Genomic DNA, 16,847 nt, shown 5'->3' with positions numbered 1-16,847 from the left:
TTGTTATGTGAACATATGGGTATATGTCAATTTTTATCACTCTTTATTCATATACAAATGTACTCTGCTTTTACTTGAATGTTGAGTAAGGGTGAATTTTTCGCTCGTATTTTCTTTGAAATGAAGAATAACCTCTATAGTATATTTAAAGGTGACACAGTTACATTAACTTAACAAAAAGCATAGTGTTTCCTCCTTCTGTTTCCCGGCCCCTTCATATAGAACAGATGGACATGGAAACTTCGGAGGGGCTCAGTCAGTTGTAATTTGAAAGGTATAAGGCCTTTTTTAAGGATCGAAAGTGGTTGAAGGGCAACCAGTCCCCTGACTGAGTCGCATAAAAAAAAATTTTTGGACCCAATTGACTAAGAATGTTCGAAATATCCAAAAATGGACCACGTAAAAAGGCCATGACCTGCATAGCCTTAGACTGGATGATCTAAAACTATACTAATAAATATATATTAGTAAAAAAGGTTGGAATGTTGTACTTTATTAAAACAGGGATCATGCAACGAAATTAAACTTATAGGTCTATGATTGGAGATACAAATTGGAAGTATTTTCGATCTGTATGATTCGACGGTAGAAAAGTGCCCCTACAGAAACTTTGTGCAAGTGCCAAAACGAGTGAAGTCCAAGCTGCGGACTGATTTGATGTGAAACCGAGCCATTTCCAAGTTGCTAAATTTTGCAGCATGGAGTCAGATTGACTTGGTAAAAGAACTAAATTAATTCCTGACTCAGTGAAAGAACGACCTAATATCCAGCTAAAGACAGACTCAGTGTAGAAACGAGCTAGTTCTGACTGGGTGCAAACACGAACGAATTCCTAGATCGGTTGAAAAACTAGGTAAGTCTAAGTTGTAGAATTTCAGTGACGCAGTGAGGAAACTACTAAAGTCTGATTCAGTCTAAAAGTGATCATTTCAGTATTAAAAAGTCCCGATTCGGAATAAAACCGAGAAAAATAATTTTGACTCAAGTCTAAGCGGCACTTAGTCCGTCATCGCTGCAAACTTTTCAGCATTATTTGCAACGGAATCACGAAATGCCTTTCAATGTCTATCGTCAGAGGAGCAATATGGACCCATGACATCTCCTCCTATAATCTTTAAGCAGGGAAGTAGGTATGCTGCACATTGTTTGAGCCGAAATCACGCTGCGATTTTCAATTTGCGTCATTAGGGAACCAGTCTGCCATTTTCCCCTCAAACAAAACCCTCCATGAATAACTTTCAGAAGAAAGGTAAGCATCTATCATCTTTGAATCAAAATTTTCAAATATTTATAATCTGCAAGATTAGAGGAACAATGTTAGAATGTGGCCCCTTCGACATCTCCCCTCCCTCACGACAAACTCCTAGAAGAAAATTAGGCATGTAACACCTTATTTGCACCAAATCATGCAAGGATTTTTATTCTTTGATTAAAACCACCAACCCCCACCACCGGTAATTTTTTTTAAGAAAAATATACAGGTTATTTCTCTTCTTTTAAGTTAAAACTTACGGAGCAAGTATCTTGGCCCAATGGGATATGACGAGATGATGTTTATGCTACAAGTGTCTTGGGTCAAAGAATCAGAGGGCTAGATTCTCTGACGCATAAGCCGCTTGCAACTTAAACTCGCATTCAGTATGAAAGTGCCCGGATCTGGTTGAAAATATATGGACACTGCTTAGACTATAGTTCAGATAAGAGTAGACAGCTTACCTTGCGCTTTATTATAAACTACATTGACTACAAGGAATATAGCAAAGGCAATTCAAGCGTTTTGTACCGTTGTACTTCAAAGCAATTGAACTAAGTATCTAACCTATTGAGTGTTCCCGGAAGCCGTATATTACAGCAAACACACCTAATTGAACGAATTCAATCTCGGGGCTTTCTGATAAAAAAAAAAAAAAAAATATATTTGAAAACATCCATCGTTTTCAATTTAGCACAAGTCAGACTTTGGCGTGCGGAGCAAGAGACTGAGAGTAGCAACCTCCTCATGTTGACGGTAATTCGTTTTCTTTCTAATTTTGTTGTCGTTCTGTATGTCATTGTAAAAACAGTTTTTGTTTAATCTCACATTGAATTGATAACTATTGCTAGTAAGTCTGGCAAATAGATGACGTGAGGTGCAGAAGCACTTCAGAAACCAGTGAAAACGATCCCGCTTGAAATTATAAACAAAGTAGGGGAAATGCTAAAATATACTGAAGATGTCTCGGAGAAATTTGGAAAGTACTTTTCAACGGTATGACAGCGTCCCCTTGAAGGAATCCGGCCGCGGTTACATGATCCATGCATTTTCGATGGCCTTGATGAATTTGATGTGTCAATGTGTTTATATTTGTATCATCAAATGAGATCAAGCACGTCAGCTACGAAATAAAAATTAAAGCCTCCGGTAGCGATGTTGCATCATTAACTACTAGTACTAACAACTCACTGCAGCACCAAGCCGCCTGAGGCCAGCACAGCTACGTACGCTCCTCCTCTATCCCAATCTATTCAAAGTCTCTTTCTTTACACCCTCCCAAGAAGTTCCCATTTCCATTAAATATTTCCTTGCGACATCCTTCCAACCATTCGGGGACGACTTGCTTTTCGTTTGGCCCTAGATGGTTGGTCGACAAGGACAATCTTTGGCAATGGGCCATCCTTCATCCGCAGAATGTGTCCTAACCATCTCATTGTTTCTCTGGTTATATCCCTAGAAAGCGGGATTGAACCAGTGGTGGATCGAGAGGAGGGGCGAGGGGGCGTGCTCCCCCTCCTAACGTAGTCTCAAGTAGTGTAATTTACTTAATTAACTCAAGTTTGCGTGAATTAAACTTGCTCCTAACGCAAGTTTCTCGGATCAACATATTTTGCGCCCCCCCCTAAAAAAATCCTGGATCTGCCCCTGGATTGAACCAGACTTTTAATACAGCTTACTATTTGATATACAGTCAGTCAGTCGGAAACCGAGAACAATCCGTAGGCAATTTCTCTGGAAAACGTCTAGGAACTCCTCTTTTGTTTTTCGGGGCGCCCATGCTTCGGAACAATACTTGACCACTGTCATCATTGTAGCTTCCAAAATCCTAATCTTGGTTTGCTGACTCATCTTCCTATTCTTCCAAAATTTTTTCAACTATGAAGAAATAACCTGGACCTTGGTTAATCTACTTTTAACATCCTCACTGCACCCAACGGCTTTACTAATAATACTGCCTAATTACGTGAAGCTGTCAACTTTATCAATCTTCTCGTTACCCAACATCACCTTCGCTTATTCTTAGTCTTAGCGCCTTAGTCTTCTTGACATTAATTTTCAAACTTATTCTTGCACCCTGAACTTGCAAAACCTCTAAAAGCTCATCTATTTTGCTAACATTTTCATCTAGGCTACTTAAATCATCAGCGTAACCTTAAGTATAGGAGACTTTTACTTCCCCATTTGATTCTGTGTTTGCTGTGCTACTTTGGATAAAGTCCCACAAAATTATCCATATAGATGAATATAGAACGCTACCTTACTTAACTCCTGATTTAATACGAAACCAGCTACTAACCTCACTTTCTACCTTAACCGCAGCAATTTTATTCTCGTACATAGTGATTTAATCACTCTAATGTATTTATCTGGTATACCATGCAAAGATAGGACCTTCGCTAAAGCTCTTCTATCAGTTGAATCAAACACTTGCTATTAATCTATAAAACTGAGGATCTAAAGGCGTTTGATGACACAATGAAACACGATCTGCGGGTTACGAAGTGTGACTTCTTTCGTATAAGAGGTCTCGAATATTATTTTTTTTACGTGTACTCTTTGCTAGGTGACTACAACATGTTCAGATTGATTCAAAGCGAGTATCAAGTTTTCCGATTACATGCAGAGTCCCACAAGGTTCTGTTCTTGGAATGTTGTTATTTTAAGTTTTTGTAAATGGCCTAAGTCAGACTATGTCAAATATTACAACCAGTTTTAGTGAGTTATTCCATGATCCAAAGGAGTAGCCTACATCCAAAAATTTTATTGTACTTTGTGATTTTAAGGTTGTTGTATTTTTCTATAATACTTTCGTATATTTTGTATTGTTCTTTGGTATGATTTGGGATTTTTCCGCCACTAGCGAATCTAATTCGAGTTCTCCAAAATAATTCGATCCGTTTACCTTTCCAATAAATCTTCAAGTGATTCTATGAGATTGGAGTATGGTTCATGTTAAGTCTTATTGCCATAGTTATGATACTCGCCTGACGAACGAGCTGTCAGCTTCAATTAAGATTATTGTAAGGTCCAATTTCTTCTTTATTTATCGATGAGTAGAATTGTGTAATAGTAATTATACCAAAATTAACAAACAAAATTGAAAGGTTTGAAGAATTTAGAAATATAGCTAAGAAAAAAATGTATTCTAATAATAAGTTTTTAATTCGTGGTTGTTTAAGGTGTGTGGAGGAGTAAATTGGAATGTTTGATTTTTTTTTCTTTTGTTACGGTGACTCCAGTAGAAGTTCAGCGAAGTATGTGTCTATTTGCATTATCAGTATTGGTTGTGCAGTTGTTTTGTGCTTATTTTCAGTCTTCAGGAAATTTTATTCCTGGCACGCCCCTGGGACAACCCGTATTCGCAAGTTCATGGGCAGGATAGAAGATTTAAATGAAAAAAGCAGTTTCCCATGTATATGTATTTTTTAAAATTATATCTTATTAATAAAAAGATTTAACTTAAACATGGCCTGTTGGGCCCGTCCCCCTTTTCTATCAGATAAATGTTGGCCCACGGTGTCACGTGATGACAAAGAAGCCAGATGATCTCTTTTCTGTATATCTTTCTTTAAACCTTACATTAATGAAAAAATGAAAGGACTAATCCATTTGAAACTAAAACTTTTTCGCCTTGGAAAGAAAGATGATCCCTTAGCCCTCCATAAGCAATTAAAGAAAGAAATACGTCGTGCTGCTTCTCGTTATGGTAAGAATAGATTGAATTGCTTAAAACAGAGCGAACCTCAGCAATGGTTTAAGAAAGTGAAAGAAATAGGGGGTCGCTCGTGCAAGAACCTTGATTTCCTTCTGGATGAACCGCCTGAACAGACAGCCAATGAGCTGAATAAACACCTAATTAGCATTGTGCAAGCTGTTCCCCTCTCGCGGAAAACCATCTAATCCCTGAAACTCCAAAAGATAAAATCCCAGAAATTTCAGCAAAGCAAATAATAAATTTTTTTTTACAGAAAATGAAAAAAAACAGTATTTGTCCCATTGATATCCCAATTGATCTAAGAAAAAGCATTCCCTGATAAACTATCAACACCTCTTTTTAGTATTTTTAATGATATTAGTAATTCCGGATGTTACCCGTCGTGCTGGAAGCTGGGAATGATTTTACTGGAGTACGACCAATCACCTTGACCCCATTTTTTTCAAAAATGTACGAAGGTTTCTTAGCTAATTGGTTAAAGGCAGAGATTCTTGAACTTACTGACTTACAACAGTTTGGAAACCTGAAGGAGACATTACTTCACACTACCTTGTTAGTCTTCTTGACACCGTTCTGAAAAATCTTGTAAACCCAGATACTTGGTTGAATCTTTTATTCATTGATCTCCAGAGAATGTTTGACCTAATTGACCACAATACCCTTGTAAATAAACTGCTGACGGGGTTCCAAGTGAGTCCCTTTCTTGTTAAAATTGTTGCCTCCTTTTAACAAATCGTTCTCAAGTGCTTAAATACAAAAATGTTTATTCCGATCCCCTTCCTATCTTTTGTGGGGTCCCCTAAGGAACCCTGATGGGTCTCATTTTATTACTTTAAATGATTAATAGCCTCATGACTGACCACACAGAGTGATGGAAGTATGTGGACGATCTGTCTACACTTGAGGTTTGTCGACGAAATATTAAAAGCTCAATTATGACATTACTTGATGATGTAACACAGGTAGCTTCTTTGTCGAAGATGAAAGTTAACGCTAATAAATCCTCAGTTATGACAGTTAATTTTTTAAAACCACCCTCTTCTTTCACAAACCCCATTCCTCTCAAAATCTTCTAAAACTTTTGATTAAACTTTTTTGCCTCCCTAAGGATCTTCTCCAACTTTATTGTTCTTTTATTCGGCCAATACTTGAATTTGCTTGTCCAATGTGGCATTTCGGTCTTACTACAGAGCATATTTGTAAGATTGAAAATATCCAAAAACAATCAGAAAACCCTATTATAGAGGTTTCAAGCTCTCATCTACAAATATTTGGAATTCTTGCAAAAGAAAGATATGAATGTGTTGTTTGCTGGCTTTTTTTTCTGGTATCATCGTGTCAAACAAAGGGTCCTAGAAGATCGGGAGAAGACTCATTCGAACAAAAATTAAAATTTTCAGTACCCTTTTAAGTGACCAAACAGAATGGAGGGTAACTAGCTCCCTTCACATGCCCCTTTTTTCCAAAGATATCCGAATGAAATTTCTCCCTGGTCCATTACGCACCAAAAAGCAGCCTCAAAAATTCACTGTGGATTCCAAATAATGCATAAAAAATTTATTTAGAAAAACAATTAAACCAAATAAAGCTCTATTCTGGACAGTGCTTAAGAAGTCCAGTCCAACCGGGGTAAGTTGTAACGCAGAAAACACAACTTCTGAGCGTTTCCTACTTTCAGAGACCTTCGTTCGTCATCATAAATGTTCCCGACTGTTCTGAAAACTTTTTCGCTTGGGACAAAAGAGGGTGGACAGCAGAGATACTTCCGAGCAACTTGTACTATTTTCTTGAAACGACTGCTGTTATTTCGCCACTACTCTAACGGACAGCCTTTTTCCTGTCAATGACAGCCTCACTCATGCACCTTTCCAGTTCCTGATCAATTTCATCTTCTGACTCATCTTCCTCACTTGTTGAAGCTGCAAGCATGTTATCAAACAGGCAGTCAGTCAAACTTGCTTTGCCTACTCTCCTTCGTTGTAGGTTTTCCTCCTCTTCTGTTGCAGTGGTTAATTTTGTTTCTTCCTATGTCTGACTCTGTGTCTCTTCTTGTAGCCACCTTTTGGCGTTACTGAGTGCTTGTTGACTTAGAGACAGTGCTTGTGTCTAGGATCCAGGAGACAAGCAAGAACAACTTCTCTGGTCGGAGGTTCTTGAACTCACCATACATTTTGAACATTGGTGTACCAGGTGTGTATTGACAAGTATTAACACCAAATATACTTTGACTTCATTTGACTCACCTCTGCTGCTCTCTCCACTGTTGTCAGACTTAGATGGTGGATCTCTCCCCATCGACTGGACAAAGAAAATTACCCGAGAAAATCTAGCGCCATCTTCTGGATAAGTTGTGTATGAAAAATAATTGACCGATATACGATATTTTTTCCGATATCCGATAATGACACTAATCACATACCGGCCGGGCCCTAGTTCATATGGAAGAGATGGTCGTATAAATTTCAGAGAGGGATAATTCGATTGGAAATCTCAAGTGTCCTTTTAAGAGTCAAAAGTGATTAGAGGGCAACTACCCCCCCTCCCCCCGCCCTTTTTCCCCAACTACATTCGATCGAAATTTTAAGAGAGCCATTTTGTTCAAAGTAATTCAAAGATCATAAAACAATGCCTCCGGGGTCGACACAACACCCCCCCCTCAAAAGTCTGGGGGCAAGGTTTGTGAGTTATGCCCCTGGGGCATATAAGGTTTTTATGGAAGGAGTGGTCGTATAAAATTTAAAGGAGCCTCATTTGATTAAAAATTGAACTTTCTGTTTCCCTTTTTAAGATTCAAAACAACTATGCCTTCAGGGTTGACAACCCCATAGCCCCCGGGGCAAGGGGTATATGTTATTGTAGTTATGCATTGGTAACATATAAGGTTTTTATGGAAGAAATTGTTGTAGAAACTTTGCAGTGGCCACAATGAGATTTTGGAAAGCAGTCCAAAGGTCAAATAACTATGCTCCCAGGGTTTATCCACCCCAGCGCCCCGGACAAGGGCTTTAATTTATGCAAGTTATTTATTGTTAACATATAGGCTAAGGTTTTTATGAAAGGCGTAGTTACATAAACTCTGACTGGAAATCGAAAGTTTTTGTGCCCTTATTAAGAGTCAAAAGTGACCAAACGGCAATCCCTCCCTCCCCGTCCTTTTTCTTCCAGTGCATCAGATCAAAATTTTTGGATAGTCATTTTGTTCAAAATAGTTCAAAGGTCAAATAACTATTCCTTCAGGGCTGACATATCTCCAAGCCTCCGGGAAAGGATATATATTATGCAATTTGCCCATTGTTAACACATAAAGATTGGAAAAGAAGGCACGTTTTGATCCTGGGTCTCCAAAAAGGCTCAGGGCATTCAAGTGAAACCTTAAGGAAATGTTGATAGTAATGTCGAACACAGTAAAAACACACTGCTTGCTGGCGGCTGTGAAAAGGGAATATCAGCAATATCTAAATAACAACTGAGGGTATTAAGTTGACAATTTCAAGGTGTGTTGAGGAGATATTGAAGAGGAATTTTAGAGTAAACAACACCCCCCTCTCCTTGCTTTTTCAGGAGTCCCCGCTACTCAGCAACAATTGGAATTTTGGAGTTGTCATTTTGTTCAAACTGGTCAAAAGGTCTAATAGCCATAGTTCCAGAAATTTCATACCCCCATAGTCCAGAGACAAAGACTGTAAATTATGCAATTGGCCCCTTAATTAAATACTGGGTTTGTCATTAGGAAAAGGATAAATATTTGATCCTGGGTGTATCTGAACATGCTAAGGGCATTAAGATGAAACCTTGGAGAATATTGGAGGAGTATGTTATACCAAATGAAAGGGACTATGCATCCAGTTTATCAAAAAGGAGGATCTGCAACCCCTTAAGAACGGCTGAGAGTATTGAGTTAAAGCTTTCAGCACATTTTGGGGGATGTTGAAAAGTGATGGGAGGGCCATCAGCCCCTTCTCGTGTCTTTTTAATTAGAATTCTTCAAAAAATATCCGATAAAGGTTTTGAAAAAGACTTATAGTTCAAAATAATCAAAATTTAAAATAATTATACCTATGGGGATGACATAATCCCTCACAGCTTTGGAGAGGGATACAGAACACAATAAAATGCACTCTGTGTATGCTGGTTGCCAGAAGAACGTATCATCAATATCTAAGGAACGGCTGAGGGTATTAAGTTGATATTTTCAAGGGTTCTTGAAGAGCTATCGGAGGGTAACCAGCCCCCCTTGCCCTTTCCAGATAGTCTCTCCTCTCGTCACAGATACAAATCTTGAAAAGGCAATTTTGTTCAAAACAGTCAAAAAGTCTCGTAACTATGCCTCCAGGAATGCAGTGCCCCCACAGGCCCCAGGGTAAGGATTGTAAATTATGCAATTTACCCTTTTTTACATACAGTATTTATCATTACGAAAAAGGAGGAATTTTGATTCTAGGTATATTCGAAAAGGCTAAGGACATGAAGGGGAAACTTCGGGAAATGTTGAAAGGAATGTTAAATTAAATCAAAGATATTATGTGCTTCCTGTTTATCCAAAGAGGTGTATCTACAATATCGTAAAAACAGCTGAGGGTATTAAGTTTAAACTTTCAGAGCATGTCAAGGAAGATGTTAAAAATTGGTCGAAGGACAACAAGTCTCCCTCCAATTCCCCTTTTAGCTGCCCTCTCTCCAAAGATATATGATCAAAATTTTGGAACGCCATCTTTTTCAAAATAGTAGATAAAGTCAAATAACTGCACCTCCGAGGACGATTTAACCCCCACAGCCCCTAGGGCAAGTGTTGTAAGTTATATAAGTTACCCATTATTTATATACAAGGTTGGTTATTGGGTAAAGGAGGCACGTTTGATCCTGAGTCTCCAAAAAGGCTAAGATTATTATGGTAAAGCTTTTAGAAAATATTGAGGGGGGTTTTAAACAAATTTGAAGCATACTATATGCAGAAGGGTTTCAAAACAGCACAACACCAATTTCTAATGACGGGCTAAGGGTGTTAAGTTGAAAATTTAAAGGCATTTTGGGATGCATGGTGAAAAAGGAACGAAGGGCAGCCACCCCACCCCCCCTTGCCATTCTAGATTCTCTCGTTAACACTGACATAGATCTTAAAAGCCACTTTATTCGAAATGATAACAACGTCTAGTAGCTAAGTCTCTGGGGATGCCATGCCCCGCAGCTTCCGGGGCAAGAAATATAAATTATGATGCAGAATGTATCATTGTTGATAGAAGAGCTTTAGCAAAGGTTTTATCCTTGTATGGTATACCAGACAAATACATTAAAGTGATTAGTGCTATATACGAGAATAACACTGCTGCGGTTAAGGTAGGAAATCAGGTTAGCAGCTGGTTTTGTACTAAATCAGGAGTTAAGCAGGATTGTGTTCTATCCCCCTTTATATGTATTATTTTGACGGATTTTGTCTTAAGGAGCACAGGAAAGGCAATGGGACACCACAGAATCAAATGGAGAGGAAAAACTCTCCTGGACTTAGATTATGCTGAATCTTTGAACGTCCTAGATTAAAGTGTGAGGAAAATGAATGAACTTTTAGAAATTTAGCGAGTTGAAGGTGCTAGAATTGCCTTAAAAATTAATGTTAAGAAGAATAAGTCACTAAGGCTAGGAATAAGTGAATAAGGGAAGATGAAAAGGTGACGATGGGTAACGGAAAGATGGATCAGGTGGGCAGCTTCACTTACCTTGGTTGTATTATTAGTAAAGGTGGGAGCAGTGAAGATGCTAAAAATGGAATAGCCAAGGCTCAGGGTGTTTCTTCACAGTTAAAAAAAAGTTTGGAAGAATAGGAAGATAAGTCTGCAAACCAAGATTAGAATATTAGAAGCTAAAGTGATGACAGTGGTCAAATATGGCTCTGAAGCATAGGCGCTCCGAATAGCGGATGAAGAATTGCTAGATGTTTTCCAGAGAAATTGCTTACGGATTGTTCTGTGGACTGACCGTATTTCAAACAGTAGGCTGTACGAAAAATGTGGTTCAATACCTCTTTCTAGGGCTTTAGTCAAATAAAGGTTGAGGTGGCTAGGGCACGTTGTGCGGACGAAGGATGGACAGATTACCGAAGATTGTCCATTTCAGCCAACCGTCTAGAGCTAAACGGAAAGCAGGTCGTCCTCGTCTCGGGTGGGAGGACGTCATAAAGAAAGATTTAAAGGAAATGGGAACTTCCTGGGAGGATGTAAAAAGGGAGGCTTTGAATAGATTGGGATGGAGGAGGAGCGTGCGTAGCTGTGTTGGCCTCAGGCGGCTTGGTGCTACGGTGAGTTGTTAGTAGTATTTATGATTGTGAAAGGGAGAATGTTTGATCCTGGATGTGTCCAAAAAGGCTAAGGGTATTGAGGCAAAACTTCAGAAACATTGAGGGGCATGCTGAGCTAAATTAATAGAAACTATTTGTATCCAAGTTATCAAAAAGTCCTATCTACAATATCTTAAAAAGAGGTAAGGGTATTAACTTTAAACTTTCTGGGCCACTACTACTGCAGCTACTATTGCGGCTGCAGATGAGGCTAGTTGTGACTACTTCCAACTGCGACAATTTGAAATTGTGATTGCGACTGCTTGCAACTGCTACTACATCTATTTGTGAATACTTTCGAGGAATGTTGAGGGGGAATAAAACTTTAATGTTGAAAAAAAAACACCACTTTGATGTTTTGATACTTCAACGTTGAAAAAAAAAATTATTTTGAAATTGGAAATGTTGAAAAATTTAAATTTTAGCAATAAAAAACGAACAGAAACTTGTTAAAAACAAAATTCCGAAAAATTAATTTTTCAAGAAAGTAAAGGCTAATTTAAACTTAAGATCAGCAGAAATAAATTCCTATAATAATTCAAACTCAAAACAACCAGAAATTACTATTAAAGAATAAATTAAACCCAAAGCGAACAGAAATTAAATAAACTATCATTGCAAACAAACATACAACAGGTACTAATATAAATGAATAAATCAATCCTAAAACGAGTAAATCATAAATTGAATATCCTAATCAAGCTTAAAACGAACAAAAATCCCCACAAACAAGAGTTCGGCTACTGTCCCTTCCCTAACTGTAAAAGCCTAAAGCCTACTGGGTCATTTGCGCTTTAATGAAAACTACATCTTTTTCGAACTATCCTTGGAGAGAACAATTGAAATTACACCAAATATTTGATATATAATAATATTGTTTGCTAAAAAGCTTAGCATTTCATCATAATTTACAACAAAAAATAATCATCATAAGTGCAAAAAAAAAATTAATATAATTGGTTTTCAGTAAATCGCAAATAACGTAGTAGACTTTAAGACATTTACAGTTAGGGAAGAGGGTAGTAGCCAAACTTTTGTTTGTAGTGATTTTTGTTCGTTTTAAGCATAATTCGCATATTACTCGGTTTACTTATTCATTTATATTAGTACCTATTGCATGTTTGTTTTCTATGATTGTTTACTTAATTTCTGTTCGTTTTAGGTTTCATTTGTTCTTTAACAGTAATTTCTGGTCGTTTTGAGTTATTATAGAAATTCATTTCTGCTGATCTTAAGTTTAATCTGGCCTTTACTTTTCTCTGAAAACTTCTTTTTCGGATTTTTTTTTTTAATTAATAGCTTCAAAGGCAATCTAATAGTAGGATAGCAATCTAACAGTTTATAATATCTACTATAACTAAATCTTTGTAATAATGTAATTCTATTTGAAACCAGAATAACCAAAGAAAGGGGAACATCCTCCTTCTGAAAGGGTAACCATCTAAGCAGAAACGTCACTTACCCAAACGAGAAGTCAAAAGCAGCTTACTGAGATTATGTCGATTGTATTTGGAACATAGAAATATAAAAAATATTCTAAAAATGCCACATAGAAGTACTTGAAGCTCTTTCCATTCAAAACAAACCTGTTGCCTCATTGGATTACTGTAGGGAATAAATATAGCTTATATCAACAGAAGAGGAGCAAATACTGTACACAACCGACTGGTGTGTGCCTGCAATTTACCCCATAGGTAAGAGTGACCGAGAGCATAGGTGGCAGGTATGCTGCCAAGGAAAGAACAATTTGAGCACGATTACATGCTGAATGATTTATTAGGGAACTGGGCTCTCTAAAAATGCCACTGTAATTTCTTTTTTAAGTTAAGTCAAACGACTTGTGATAAACAGATATCCTTAAAACGTCAGCAAAAATATTTCCTCACCAACATAATAATTTCATCGTTTAATTCACATCGCTAGACAGGTTATGATTAAAAACGGTATCTGGATAGGTTTTAGTACTAAGAATGTTCCGTTCCATCCTAGTATGACTGTTTGCTGCCGATTTATACATTTATTGCTATGTGTCGCTCAAGTCACAATTACTGATCAAAAGGAGTACGGGTAGTTTCTGCTTGACTTGCCTTAGGGTAAGATACCCAATAGTCGGACATCTAATCACCATTTTAATAATTAAAAAGTTTAATTTTTCTCAACTAGATTTGTTTATATTTTTCGTCAAGTATGTCTAGTTCGGATATTTTAGCCATATACAATGCTATCCATCTTAAAGGCACCGACATTTAATAATGGAGTCTAATCATAAAAGTACATTTTCGGTTGAGCCTAATCTGGCAAAATATCGCCTGATGACAAAGGATCTTACAGTTAGAACAAAGCACCTCAATCACAGACAGACTCAATCGTGGACATAATCGATCACAGATAAGGGTTAAAAAAATAAAAATTACCGTACATCATTAAAATGGGCGAGGCCATAGGGGTAACTTTTTTCTTGAACATAAGATGTTGAAAAAAGTTTCACAAGATTGTAGACAACCATTCCAATCTATTTAAAATTATCTAGGCTGCATCATGTCCAAGATTAGGAAGCTGCTGTTCATGTTCAAGAAAAATACATTTTAATCAAATATTTTCCAAGATTGGGGACTGTCCAAGAACTGGGAGATTTTTAACCAATAATGAAACTACTAATAAAAATAAAATGCTTTGTAAAACTTTAATTTAAAAAAAATTTTTATAATTAAAACAAATCAGTGCCGGGGGCTTGGAAGTCTTTGATCTCCAATAGATCCAGCTTTGATAAACTTAGCGCTGACAGCCCCTACTTGAGATTTTAGCTCTTGTTCTCCAGTTGTTGTTGACTGATAGGAGCTTCCATCACCTTTAAACTCTGCTACTTGCTTCCAGCTTTGCATATAATTTGCTATAAACATAATTTAAATCAAGACATGAATATAATAATTTTCCCCAAAAAAAGAATTTTTAACAAAAAAGGAACAATAGAAAAAGCCCAAGAAAGCCTGGACTAAGACATCAGCCCTCCCTTCGCTCTTGTGGAGCTATAATTCACAACCATCGTAGATACCTCGCTTTGTTAGGAAGTTTTTTAATGTTTTAATCGAAAAAGTCAAACTGTTGAAAACTTATTTTGTTTTCCGAAAACAAAATGCACACTAGCCTTTAAAGGGGCTTTGGATGGCAGTAACACTACGCCTCCTTGTGGCAGATTTTTTATGTTTTAAGTTAAACTTCGTGTTTCATTATAACTGCTGTTCGTTTTAAGCTTCATTTCTTCATTGATAACAATTTCTGCTTTGATATCTTAAATATGTAATTTTTGCTCACTACCAGAAGTACGAATACTATTTACTTTTCATAGAAAAACCTTTGTTTTTTCACTTCACATCTGTTCGTTTTTTAATTGACAGTCTTTGTACACGCTAATAGAAGTAATGTTAGCCAATAAGTTTTTTTTTTTATAATAACAGTTAATGTTAATTAAGAATAAAAACGTGGTTGTAGCAGTGGGAGTGTTTAAACACACTTTAGCGAAAATCAAACATCGAATGTGAGTCTTTTGCAGACCGTTCGCTTTTGGATTCTGGATTGAAATATTAGTCTCAAGGATTCCAGTTTCAACCCTCGATTTACATAGATTCAAAACCTTTGAATGATCTCAACAAGGTGTATTATGTCTACGTTTCTACTAAAATCTATGAAGACTGTATATATGAAGAATCTGTTTTAAACTGACTACTTGCATTATTCTGGATCCTTTTTTACATCGCAATATTATCCTCTTATTTTAACCACCATCCTCAGAAATCTCTGAATATCAACTATATGCTATCCATTTTTTTTAATGTTGTAACAACTTTTTTGAGGGGTCAACAGAAGTGGCATTTTTTTTTTTTTTTTTTTGGGGGGGGGGGAGGGGGCGGTTGGACCCTCCCCCCCCTTCTCCGAATTTATTTGGAGAAAAATTATTATTACAGCATCTTTTTTTTATAATTTTTATAACACTTTTCTATAACTACCAAAAATTACGCTGTGGAGTTACCCCCATTTGGGGCAATCACAGGGGCCAGCCAATCCGAAGTTCAATCGAAAGGCCTCACCCTGGCAGTGCCCCCTTCATGATCAAGGCAGCTCCCCAGCCAGGTAAGTATGATATAACTGGAATTCCACCCCCTATAGACACCTTGCCATGAAATGACGGGCCTGCCGGTTAAATGTTTTTGCCCCCTTCCCGCTAGTTTTGGGGCCTGTGTGAAGTCAGGCACTACTTTTTAAATGTGTACTTAGTATGTTTTGGTCTTAAACTTCTATATTTCAATATTAACATCAGATTCATTGTCAAAAACGTCAGTGATTCTAAAAAAAAACATTGGTAGCAATCATACACTATTGGTGAAATATGCACGAAATGAGTTTTGATTAAGATTCCTACTTTACTTTAGCCTAAGATTTATAACACCAACCTCGGTAATCCTTGAATACAAAATCCGGAAAAAGCGATGAAATCGGGCCCGTCATTTGAGAGAAGGGGCATTTGCCACCCTCTCTCCTAATTTTGGTAATTTTTTTATCTTAAATTCTTCGTCGCAGCATAACTTTAATCCTCGTTAAATGTTTACGTCAAAGAAGAAAACTAACGAAAATGTAATCTAGTATGAAAAGTTGAAATTTTTTTTGGAACATTGCAGGAGAGAAATGAACATTAATAACAAGAATTTCTTTAAAACATATGTGTTACACATATACAGCTCTTTTAATTTTCTTCTGTTTTCTAAAAGCTCTATAAATATTTCATAATTTAAAATCTTCGCCCTCAAGTGCAAAAAATTATGACGCGTGTAAGAGTTGGATGGCACCTCCAGCCTTTAGCTGAAGTGCCTGTCGAAAACGACGATTTAGAGCACCTGCCGGAGATCTAAGATAAAACTTACTTTCGTGTGCGGTAGTTCGGGTCAAATGAAGGGTTTCTGGCATAGTGAGTTTCTGGCTTTGGCCAGACCTGAACAAGGTTGCCGTAAACACTATTTCGACTCTAAATTTAACAATCTTTTTTCCATTTTAGTTCTCTCTGTTGGTATGATATGATCTCAGCTAGACCCCGACGCCGCGCCGGCGGATCGACCGAACGCTACCGACGAGAAGCCCGGTCGACCGCCACCGAAGTGTCGCTACGCCACCCGCGCTCCGCAGGCGCGCCGCCACCGGCAGAGGCGGTGGCGTTCGGCTGACTTTAAATTAATTTTGCGGAAATTCTTTATTGCGTCATCCGCAAAGTCGGAGCTTTTCTTTCTCGTGTGGTTTGGTATTTCGATTTTCCTGATTAGAAATCAAGCAGGGCAGTAGTAAGCGCCCAAGTACCACTGCCAGTGATTGCGTAATATGCCTTACCACGGGCCAAGCATCTATATATTTGAACCCTACGCCTGAGGCATAGATAAGTATGTAGGTTTTCAAGTAATTGGGTTACCAGGGTCATTTGCATATTAAAATGACCTTCCGGTTTTTCTGGTAGGTAATTCTAATATAGAGGTCAATACATCTTTCAAAGAGGAACGAGTACGCAA

General features: G+C 37.5%; 1 non-coding gene across 1 annotated transcript; it reads right to left on the bottom strand.

Annotated features, from left to right (window-relative positions):
- Positions 1-15,278: 15,278 nt before the first annotated feature.
- Positions 15,279-15,434, bottom strand: LOC148947668 (U1 spliceosomal RNA). The gene has a single exon (XR_016142388.1). It is a non-coding gene; the product is annotated as a U1 spliceosomal RNA (small nuclear RNA).
- Between the last annotated feature and the right edge of the window lie 1,413 nt (positions 15,435-16,847).

The sequence above is a fragment of the Artemia sp. Qi Xiang Cuo genome, chromosome 10, assembly GCF_049724085.1.
Source record: "Artemia sp. Qi Xiang Cuo chromosome 10, ASM4972408v1, whole genome shotgun sequence".
NCBI classification, from domain to species: domain Eukaryota; kingdom Metazoa; phylum Arthropoda; class Branchiopoda; order Anostraca; family Artemiidae; genus Artemia; species Artemia sp. Qi Xiang Cuo.
Note: the sequence above shows the minus strand (reverse complement) of the source record. Positions and strands in the feature narration are given on the sequence as shown.